The sequence below is a fragment of the Lactuca virosa genome, chromosome 8 (genome assembly GCF_052849685.1).
Source record: "Lactuca virosa cultivar CGN04683 chromosome 8, Lactuca_virosa_CGN04683_v6, whole genome shotgun sequence".
Taxonomy (NCBI): Eukaryota; Viridiplantae; Streptophyta; class Magnoliopsida; order Asterales; family Asteraceae; genus Lactuca; species Lactuca virosa.
In genome coordinates this window covers 391,149,294-391,161,194 of record NC_136433.1, presented here as the reverse complement: position 1 = coordinate 391,161,194, position 11,901 = coordinate 391,149,294, and the positions used below count along the sequence as shown (strand labels likewise).

The 11,901-nt window shown below is 42.5% G+C and overlaps 1 long non-coding RNA gene across 1 annotated transcript; it reads left to right on the top strand.

Annotated features, from left to right (window-relative positions):
• Positions 1 to 412: 412 nt before the first annotated feature.
• LOC145133784 (uncharacterized) lies at positions 413 to 2,404 on the top strand. The gene is made up of 4 exons (XR_013718761.1): positions 413 to 735; positions 824 to 869; positions 975 to 1,072; positions 2,088 to 2,404. It is a non-coding gene; the product is annotated as an uncharacterized LOC145133784 (long non-coding RNA).
• Positions 2,405 to 11,901: the final 9,497 nt, after the last annotated feature.

The following is an 11,901-nucleotide window of genomic DNA, read 5'->3' as shown; positions in this document are numbered from 1 at the left end:
TATATATATATATATATATATATATATATATATATATATATATATATATTAAAACTGAAAAAAAGATATAAATAAGTTGATGTATCTGCGCTAGTATAAAAATTAATATAAGCCTTGAGCAACTTTAACTTTTTATGTTAGTAAATTTTACAAAAAACTTATATCCTAATTTGAGTTAATAATATATATCATTTACCTATATGTGAAACCCTTTTCTGTAAGATTAAGGAGTCCACGTCTGAGAAGCTTCTCCACCGACCACCCTCATGCCTTCGTCACCTAAAGCTAAGCTGCCTCTTTGTGTGCTTAAACTCCTTTCCGCCCAAAATTGCATGACGATACAATGGGATTGAAGAAACGGTGTCGTCCCCCCAACCCCCCCCCCCCCCCCCCCCCCCCCCCGGACCACTCCTCAAGCCTCTGTCATTTGGTGGTAAGCTGGATGCTTAATCACGCCTCCGTCATCCACATGCAGGCAAGCATGCTTGCATGCTTAAAATCCCTTTAGCCCTAGATCGGTGGACATGAAGGTGTCTTCCTGCTTGCTTCCGGTCTGCTGGACCTCACGATGAGGCACAAGACTTGGTTGTGGGTTTTTCCTTCTTGGCGGTGGTGGTCGCCCCAAAGCTTCTTGCCACTCTTGGATACCCTTTTAATGCCACCTCCCCTTCATTGCGGCTGAGTCACTTTTTGGCTTCCTTTTCACGCCGACTCCATGTTTATTATGTATTTAAGGTCCGTTGGTTTTCATTTGTTTCTTGTTAATTGTTTTTTTAGTATTTGTCTTAATTTCTTTTTTGTTTTTGATTTTGGAATCGAATAGGAGGTCGAGAAATTCCACTGTTGGTCATCAACTCCATCGATTTAAGGTAATCGTTAATTTTTAGTTTTTCGAAATGTCTCCTTCGTCTCAGATTGTAAAATTTTAGTTATATTTATAAAAAAATTGTGTTAGTCGCAATTTATGTTTGTAGAACTGAATAAAAGGCAGTTCAAGGCCTGGAAAGTTCTTGATGAAACCTAAAGTGGTGTTTCAAGAGTTAACGAAGATGCCTTGCTTTCTAACCTTCAAGTAAGCCTTTATCCCTAAAAATCACCACTGCCATTTTGTGTTGTTGAAATTTTCATTCAAACGTTTTATAACCCTTTGAACATCTGACTTGAATATATATACATAGTTAGAGCGAAACCTTTCGATTTGGGTGTTTAGCGTTTCATGTAATCTATTACTTTAACTAATAACTCCAACTCTGTTCTTGGAAAATTTACATCGCCAAAAATTGACTATATTCATCTTCTACCCTAATCTCGCTAAGGTTAGTGATTTTTCTTCCCTTTTTAATTGCCTTTTGTTGGTGTAACCTTGAAAATAAAATCGGATTTTCCTTGATTCTGATTCTTGAATGGATTTTATTCCAGTGGGTAATTTTTTGATGTTTTGAGGGTTAGTTTCATAATAAATCTGTATGGTTATTTTATTGATTTTGCACTTAAATTCATTGATTAATTTAAGAACGAAAGCTTTTATTTATGAGATTTCATTCTTCTATTACTTCTTATGTCACGTTCTAATCATGTATTTCCAGATAAAAAAGTTGTGGTAGCCATCCGTTGTAGTGAATGACGATAATGTTATTCACTCAAAATTCAAATTATCAAATCCAATAGATCATATTTCCATTGGTTTGTTATTTATTGCATCTTAGTTTCCTTTTTTATATTTACACCAATAGAATATTTTGAGACAGGATTATTCTCAGCTAAGTGTTTAAAGTCACAGTCTTGTATAGTCTTCTTTCTTTTAATCTTTTGTAGCCCTAAACCACCACTACTACCCCTATTTCGTATCACTTTGACCCTAAAATCGACTGATATCTATCAGCCCTTGGCACCGCTCCCCGTCTTCTGTCTTTTTTTTCATTTTTATTTCAAAGAGTTCAAACCAGATGGTGTACTTCTTAAAGAATCCAGTTTCCCATTGATTGTTTCTGTTTGGAAAATTTTGTTTACATGATAAGTATTTCTACTTAAATTCTGGATTTTTACAATCAATCAACTATTTCTCACATCTTTCTCATCTTTTTCAGGAAGCTTGTATGATGAACTGCCTGCAAAACATAAAAGTAGGAAATGATTTGGAAACGTTTTACTCGAGATAGTAAGTCTGTGGGCGGTTGACCCATTCAAAAAAAAGTATGTCGATTTATGACTTTAATATATCAACTTTGTAGAATTTATCTTCATTTAAGTATGTCTTATGATTCTAATAATTTGATGACCGGGGAAATTAAATAGGACTTGGAGGCATACATCGTGTGAATAAAAGTTTTGATGTACGTTTTGTGGACAAATTCTTTATGGCTTTTACTTGATACTTATTATAGATTGGATTTTTTTTTGCTAACCGGTTAATTTTTTTTTCATGATTGTAAAGATAAAAATAGTCGCTTTAGTTTTGTATTTTTGAATTTATTTTTATCTTAATCTCCTTGGATAATTCAAAGGCTTATAAGTGCTTAGAATTATCATTTTATCCATCTGGAACAGGCTGTTACATCATTAGATAAGATTGGGGATACATTTTATGATACATTTGTTTACATTGTATAGTTAGTCACAACAACGATATTGAAAATCAAGTGATGAAGTAGAAATCAATTTCGTTTATTAAAAAGAAAATATCTATTATAGGAATTATCAAGTTTCACATATCCTTTTTACTTGATTTGTAAAAGAATCACATTTTGTGATGACAAAGATCTGATTGCGCAGGGACAAGGCTCAAAAACTCAAACCTTGAGTTAATGCTTAAGATCAATGTCTGCTTCTGATTAACTGTTCCAGTCAAGTCTGGCAAGACCAGTCAATACTAAAGATGAGAATCAACAAAGTACTTCAAGTATTAAATATGGAGTAATGAGAATAATCAAAGTAAAGACAATAAATGAACAAGTAGAATGTTTGAAAGAGTTTGATTTGAGAGAAAGATGCAAATGAAGTAAATTCAAATATAGCTATCTTTGGAGGAACAATCTGTCGTTCATTCTTGTCATTAAACACCCCTTATATAGGAGAAAGCGTTACATCATACAAACCAAGTTACATACACAGGACCGGATAAAGGAGTTACTCCTGACACTCTGATTATCCATTTAACAGAATAAACTAAGTCCTATGTAAAGTTACATCAAGCAAAACGACAAGAACAATTAATGTAGACAGATGCATAATCTCGGAACATCTTCACTTCGAACATACACTCAATTCTGGACACCAACTTCACTTCTGACCACAGACTGACTTCGGACCATATTCCACTTCGGACCTAAGACTGACTTCAGAACTTCCAAGGGTTAGAGATTGCTAGAGGCTCAATTTCAGGTTCCAACAATCTCCCCCTAAGTGAACTTAGCAATCTGGTCAACTTAGCTCGAATCTTCCTTGATGAACACATACGCCCCGTACAACCATTCTCTGACTCCGATGTACCACTGCAGCTGACTTATGAACTTTGTCTTCACGTGCTCAGGTGCGTCGAACTTTGATGCTCGACTGATAAACTTCTGAAGGGCCTTGGTGGGAACCAGATGTTTGTCAAGGACTCAGAAGAAGTCCTAATTTTTTGTTTTTCTGTTAAGATAGACAAAACCTAGCATTGGTTCATCAATGGGTCCTTTTGCCAGTATTTCAGCTTCTAGAAGCTCGAAATCGATTTTGGCCAAGTATTTCTCGGTTCCGAACAGATGGGCGAGCTCAAAGTCGCACCGTCAAAATTCCGCAACATAATCTTTGAGGAAGCTCAAAGCAGCGTGGTAAGCTCCCATGCTAAGATCATCAGCATGAATGCTTCTGAAGTGGGCAGCAATCGTCAGAAAATTGTTTGGGTTGATTGCAGGGAAGTCGGCGTCAGTGATGGTTTTCTGAGTTGGTTTGTTTCGGAAGATGTGGTACCGGACCAACACACAGTTAAGTTCGAACTTGGTCAAGATCTTCCTTCCAAATCTAGAAATTTTGGTGATCCTTTTCCGAGACCAGACTTCTTTTTGAGGAAGTGCATTCTTGGAATAGAAGGTCTTCAATCTTTCACGTTCAGTCCAGATGATCATTTGAGGACCATCTTCCGGATGGAGAGGAGCGAACTTTGTGTAGAAATTGTTGAAAGGAGAGAGAGGCAAGTCGATCTGGTCCGAGTCTTGATTCGGAAGATCATAGTACATGAAAGGCACTATGTCTACATCTTTCAATATTCCATATCTTCAAAGAGGAGAGATCCCTAGCATCGGATGAGGATTATCATCCTTGAAGGATTGGATCCGGATGCTTTCCTGAAGTGCTTGAATGATCTCTTCCTGAACCCAACCACTTTTTTCTTTCAATGGAGGAGCGGAGTAAGAGAAGTCCGAAATGGGCTTGTTTCCCTTGTCTTTCTGTTTTTGGAGGGAGGAGAGGATGTGTTGCATGTTTTCATCAACAACAAACTTCGGAGGAGAGGAAGTGTAACACCATAAATTTTCAAAACAAATTTTTCATTTTTAAATCACATATTTCTCATAACACATTTTATAAAATCTCGTTTATTTAAATTACAAAACGTAACCCATGTTTTTTTGATAATAATCCAGGATCCTCGAAACATAACTTGTCCGCTGGTGTGTACAATCAAGCCGGTGCCTTCTTGCGATCCTGAGAAAAACCTGAAACACATAACACATAACATGGTAAGCACGAAGCTTAGTGAGTTCCCCAATATACCACGCACAATAACTAGCCACTCGAGGCTATAGCTCTGCAAGACCCTCCGGTCAATGTGTCTCAGTGGGACCCTCCAGTCCCACGGCTCGTTGGACCCTCTGGTCCGGTCAGGTTGGGACCCTCAAGTCCCATGGCTCGTTGGACCCTCCGACCCGGTCTGGTTGAGAACCCTCCGGTCTCATAGTTCGTTGGACCCTCTGGTCCGGTCATAATATAGCACAGTTCGTTGGACTCTCCGGTCCGGTCTAAATAACACATAATATAGCACACATCACATATCACACATAAAATGCATAACTCAGGCAAGCACATAAGGCCCTCTGGTCACACATAATTACCACTCTAGGTCACACATAATTACCACTCTAGGTAAAGTAGACCACTAATCCCACGTGGTCATCTCGGCCCTACTCGACGAGTTAGACTCACTACTCGTCGAGTCACTCAACGAATCTCAAAATAATCGAATAAATTAATATATCTGGAAATCCGGATGTTACAATTATCCCCCACTTGAATTAGATTTCGCCCCCGAAATCGCCTTTCAATAACATATAGATCTAATCGAATAACCGAACAGCACCATCGAAAGGATCTCATACCACACAGCTATCTCCCTCTCTGGACACCTGAATCCAAACAGGAACTCCTCCTTGGAAAAAGGACAGACCTGTTTGCCACTACGCTACCCCTTCCGCCTCTCCAGAATCTGGAAACTCTAGTGGTCTGTCACACAGCCAGACCGCACTCTCAAGATATCACCATGTTATTCGCTCCCCGAATAACAAACCCTGATAACTCACTGCCCCTCCGATTCTCTAGTTGGGACTGATAAAAGCAAGTCCATGCCCAAAACTGGCTACCGATCACTCATCCCAGACATGATGTCAATCCATATCATATACCAAGGAATGAAAGGATCACATCACACCAGGGATCCGTCCACTGTACTGCAATCAAAACCCATCTGAACAACGAGCTCTCTACACCCTGACCTCAGACACAGAGATGATCATGCTTGTTCAGAAGCATCCTCCGACATCCAACAAACGTAAACCTTAGCTCCCTTCTCAGTATCCCTTTCAAGACTGAGCTCCAGGTCATCTCCTGTCCTAGTAGTTGAACCTCCAAAGGTTACCCATTGCATGTCCCAAAACGTCTCACTGGCTTCCTTCTCAATACAACTATCTCGGCCTAGTGTGACACACAAGTCACGAAGTTCGCTTTACCTCAAGCGAATGCGGAAGTCGCCTCCCCCTCGACCTCTGTCGTCCACCACTCATTAGTTCCATGCGTCTTGCGGTTTTATCCATACCAACAAATTGACCCATTCAGGTCTAAGACACCAGATGCAAACAATACCCCTTTCCAAATGAAATTCATCTCTGAACCCGTAATCTCATTACGCCTACTCGATACACCACTAGAACCGAACTCAACTCGAGAGTCTGGTCCGACACAGAATTGGAACCACTCGTCCCAACAAAACACTCAACTCGCGACCCATGACCCGCAACCCACGCGTACGTCACTTCCCCGATTCCTTCCGATTTCGGTCTCCTCAACCTAACTCAGAATATACTGATTCCCAACCATTATGGAGACCTCCGTCTCACTCCTGGTCTGACCACCGGGTCCCCCCCCCCCAAGTCTCAATCCAATAAGGCTACTCAAGCCTAGGAACACTCCTGTGTCATGCTCTGACTAACGAATAAAACGGCTCCCCGCAGCACCACGACACTCTCTCTCACTGGCTAGCGAGTACTACGGCTCCCTGCAGTATCACAACTCTCTCTCTCTGACTAGTGAGTACTACGGCTCCCCGCAGTATCACGACACCCTTTCTCTAACTAGTGAGTACTATGGCTCCCCGCAGTATCACAACACCCTTTCTCTAACTAGTGAGTACTACGGCTCCCCGCAGTATCACAACACCCTTTCTCTGACTAGTGAGTACTATGGATCCCCGCAGTATCACAACACCCTTTCGCACTAACTCATGGATGCTACAGCTCCCTGTAGTCTTACCGTGCTTTCTCTTATCACCCCATGATCTCATCCTCAATTCGACGCCACTCTGCGTTCACTCACTCATGCTCCGCGGCCCAGCATAGATAGGCACACACACCCATCCAGGCTAAGCATCACTACTTCGGACGACCACCGCCATGACAAAACCTATTTTTCTCGCTGCAATTCACATTCTCAGATAGTCCCATTTGATGTCAATTAGCTGAAGGGCCCCCACCGGAACCATAGACACTTGATACATCACTCGTCATCTCATAACTCAAGTCTCGAAATAATCCGAAATTTAGGACATCATACCCGGATGCCTCGGCAGACCATCACAGAATCTCATGATGTCTTGCCTCCACCACTGATCTCCAACTCACGGCATCATACTCAGATACCGCAATGCACCCTGTCAGAATCTCACAACTGATCTTCCTCTCACACATCTTATAAATTCGAAAATCCCAACCCTCAACTTGAAACACGGAGAAATCGTCGATGACTCAGAGCACGTTGTCGACGATCCGAAACTCCCTCCTCTGGTACTCAAACCTCTGTAAGAATATTCACACCGACTCCGAAGTTGGTTGCCCAACAACTTCTGCCCTTCCCAAAGTGAACATAACAACCCATACATAGAATTAGAAATTCTCAACAGTCGAAACTATCCTTACGAGCCAACCACCTCGAATTCGACCATTCCAACCTTGAAGAGTCTCTCCTCACCCTAAGGCGCCTGCCCGACGACTACTCGTTGTGGGAACACTCCTCCTTACCTAAGCACGTACAACACGCATTATCTCGCCATGCACCTCGCCTTGATCACCAATAACCATGATCTCATGAATTCGTACCACAGGTCTCCATGTACAGTTCTCTGACCGTACTAGAACAATTATCTGATCCTCTCAGTAAATAATTCAGTTCTCCCCCACTCAGGGTTCGAACCATCACCATTTGGTACACCACAGTCTACTCCACAGACTGGCTTGCCAGATGCACCAATTCCGCCTCATGGAACATACCACACCGCGCTCGATGATCTTCCGGATAATAACCACATAAATCCAATTATTTCGAGACCCACAAATCTCATAAACCTCCTCACAAAATTGTCTCCAGCCATCTCGAAATCTCAGACCAACACACAGTCGGACATCCTGACTGTCCCGAGTTAGTCCCGTCTCTCCATCTGGAAATAATGCACTATCAAACTTCTTGTCTCCAATCCTTCCCCCAACGTCTCATCGTGTGGATCATCATAGAAACAGGAGACTCTGCTCTCACAACCGATACACCACATAAGCAACGAGGGCCACCGCCCCGGTATACGCCTCGAAATCACCTGGAACTGCTACTAAAAGTATGCCTCACCCAGGAAGGTACTTCCTTGTTCTCTTACATCTCAGTCCCCACTAATAACTCTCTCATGGAATGGGACATACTTCGCAGTAGACATGCTTCTCAAATACTCTGGTGGGAAGATCACAACTATATGCTACCCCACAGGGTTTACCTCCAACTCGGAAACCAAAAGTTCGTTATCTCCTTCGTTTCTAACAGGAAACGGAAAAGGCGCAACTCTTATCACAGAATGTGACACCTCATCTACCGGTTGACTGCTCAACTCAGACCGCAGACCTCCATAAAGCCTCATCCCTGAGTCTTGCGACTCCAACTGGCGCCTCACCAATAAAATCTCTCGAAACTAACTCAAGTTCCTTCTCAAGGTAGGTCCTACTGAAACTTGTTTAACATGGCCCTCTGGCCCCACACTCTATAACATCCGATCTTAGTCTAAACAATTACAACAGAATAACTGGTAATCCAGAAGCACTAACCGCCACGAGTCATGGTACTCGAAGCATGTGGCCACATCTCGAACTGCTATGAATCATGGTACCCAAACCATATTACCTCCTCTCAATCCGCTACGAATCATGGTACTCGAACCATGTTCTCTCTTCTCAATCTGGTACGAATCATGGTACTCGAACCATGTTCCCTCTTCTCAATCTGATACGGATCATGGTACTCGAACCATGTTCCCTCTTCTCAATCTGCTACGGATCATGGTACTCGAACCATGTTCCCTCTTTTCAATCTGCTACGGATCATGGTACTCGAACCATGTTCCCTATTTTCAATCCGCTACTTAGAACTTCTGGAATTCTCCCTGTTTCGAGTATGGGTCCTCTGCTTTCAGTAGTACGGGCCCATACTACCTGCCACATCTACCCATACTTTCCACACAGATCGTCCCAGATTTCCTAAGTAGTTGTTCAACCTTCTTGATCACCATTCTCGATACGCAAGTTCACCCTCCAGTGAATACTCTCCTCAATCAGCGTACTCATCTGACTAAGTCCACTCCCTAGGCTCTTCCTAGGTTCTCACACTTCTCTGCCATCAGCTGCTGAAGAACTCCTCAGGATGCCAGTCACCTACCTCCTGAATATCGTCACATTCACTTGGTAGCTGACTCCTATCATCGGGAGTTCCACAAAGCACGAGGCAAGCAACATTCGGGCATCGAATAAGCACGTAAAACCCACTCTAGGTGATAACTCCACTTGCTCTACTCATACTCAAAAGATATCACCGAACTCAACAACTCTACCCCTCCCGGGTATCTAACTACTCTCTCAATAGGCTTCCACAAATGCTCATCTAGGTATCTATCCTAGATTACTCCTCTACTCAAATCCCTCTCTAAAAGGATTCCTGCTGGATACTCTTACTCAACACATACCCGAAAGCATATCACAGATAACAACAACTCCTAGGCTAAGGCATCACAAATCAGGCCACTCTAGTCCTAAAATATGAAATACCTAGCCTATCTCTAGCATGCATAATATCTCATAACATTTCTCATAAATGTATCATAATACAAAAGTAAGGGTATTTTGGGAAATCACCGTTCGGGCTCTGGCTAATTGTACACACTGCTCCAACTCGTTTTCTCTTAAACTCTTTCTCATTTTTAGAAAAATTTATCTCTTTGAAAATCTTTCTCATTTCCTCAGTTTGAGTTCAAACAAACCCGGAGGTGCATCTGAATCCCTCAAACCAAGGCTCTGATATCAACTTGTAACACCGTAAATTTTCAAAACAAATTTTTCATTTTTAAATCACATATTTCTCATAACTCATTTTATAAAATCTCGTTTATTTAAATTACAAAACGCAACCCATGTTTGTTTGATAATAATCCAGGATCCTCGAAACATAACTCGTCCTCTGGTGTGTACAATCAAGCCGGTGCCTTCCCGCGATCCTGAGAAAAACCTGAAACACATAACACATAACACGGTAAGCACGAAGCTTAGTGAGTTCCCCAAAATACCACACACAATAACTAGCCACTCGAGGCTATAGCTCTGCAAGACCCTCCGGTCAATGTGTCTTAGTGGGACCCTCCAGTCCCACGACTCCTTGGACCCTCCGGTCCGGTCAGTTTGGGACCCTCCAGTCCCATGGCTCATTGGACCCTTCGGTCCACTCTGGTTGAGAACCCTACGGTCTCATAGTTCGTTGGACCCTCCGGTCCGATCATAATATAGCACAGTTCGTTAGACTCTCCGGTCCGGTCTATATAACACATAATATAGCACACAACACATATCACACATAAAATGCATAACTCAGGCAAGCACATAAGACCCTCTGGTCACACATAATTACCACTCTAGGTAAAGTATAGTGAGAAGACTCACCTCGCAAGCAGGTGAGCAAATAACCTCGCGCTTGGATCTCGAACTAGCCTCTGCCTAACACAAAGGATGAATATCTCTTATTAATACTCTTTTCACGACTCAAGTAACCGAAGGCTAATATTTCTCTCTCTAACTCTTTGAATTGGATAAAAGACCATTTTACCCCTCCATGGTCTCTATTACTCACGTTGACCAAAACTCCAAAGTCAACAGAAGTCAAACTCGAGTCAACAGTCCATGTTTGACCCGACTTGTCGAGTGCACTCCTGCGACTCGTCGAGTCCCCTCGTATCCTCAGAAGTCTCAGAAAGTTCAGCTCAACTCATCGAGTTGTCCCCCAACTCGCCGGGTTAACGCATGAACAAGCTCATCGGGAGAAATCCTAGCCGACTCGTCGAGTCAGCTCATTGACTCGGCGAGTCTATTCAGTCCACTTCCTCTTCCAGATGTTTTAAGTCAGATCTATGGTCCCAATCCCTATATCTAACCTCCCTAAGCTCAAAAGTCACGTAAAGCTTGCAGCTTTCCGCTCATGCATGGCACTTTGGCTTAGAATGCCAAATCAAGACTCTAGCAAGGTTTAGATGCACAAGATCTTGCCTCTAGCTCAATAAAGTTTGGGTCTTTAGACTCACAAATTCTCCTATAGTCCAGATCTGAGGTTTCCAACCTCAAACCATGCTCATTTAACTCAAAGGTGCAAATGAGTGGGGAAAAAGCCCCAAAACTCTTCAGATGAGATCTATCAAAAGAAATGAACAAGATGAGAACTTGTACCTCCACCCAACAGCTATTGCACTCAAAACCACAAATCCACAGCCCTCCTTTGATCCAAATCACGTAGCTCTTCTATCACCTTCAAAGAAGTGCACAAGAATGCACCAAAATAGCCACTCATTCTCTTCACAATGGATGGAACGGGTTTAGGGTTTCTCTCATGCTCTCAAATGACAAATGGTGGCGGAAATGAGGGCTTAGTGCCCCTTAAATAGGTCACAAACCCGGACAATTAGGGTTTCACCACTCAACGTCTACTCGGCGAGTCGACCCTCGGACTCGTCGAGTAGACCACTAATCCCACGTGGTCATCTCGGCCCTACTCGACGAGTTAGACTCACTACTCGTCGAGTCACTCAACGAATCTCAAAATAATCGCATAAATTAATATATCTGGAAATCCGGATGTTACAGGAAGGCAGGGGCTCTTCCGGAATATCATACGGCTTCCAGAGTGGAGAACCTTCATCAATCGGAGCTATTTTTGAAGAAGGAATTGGAGGCAGCATTGATGTTGTGGCCCGGAAGGCGTCAACAGCTAATTTGGCTTTTTCCTTAGCATCTTCTGTCCTTCTGTGAAGAACATCAACTAGGGTAGATGGCTAAGAGACTGCTGACTAAATTCTTTGCTCTTCCT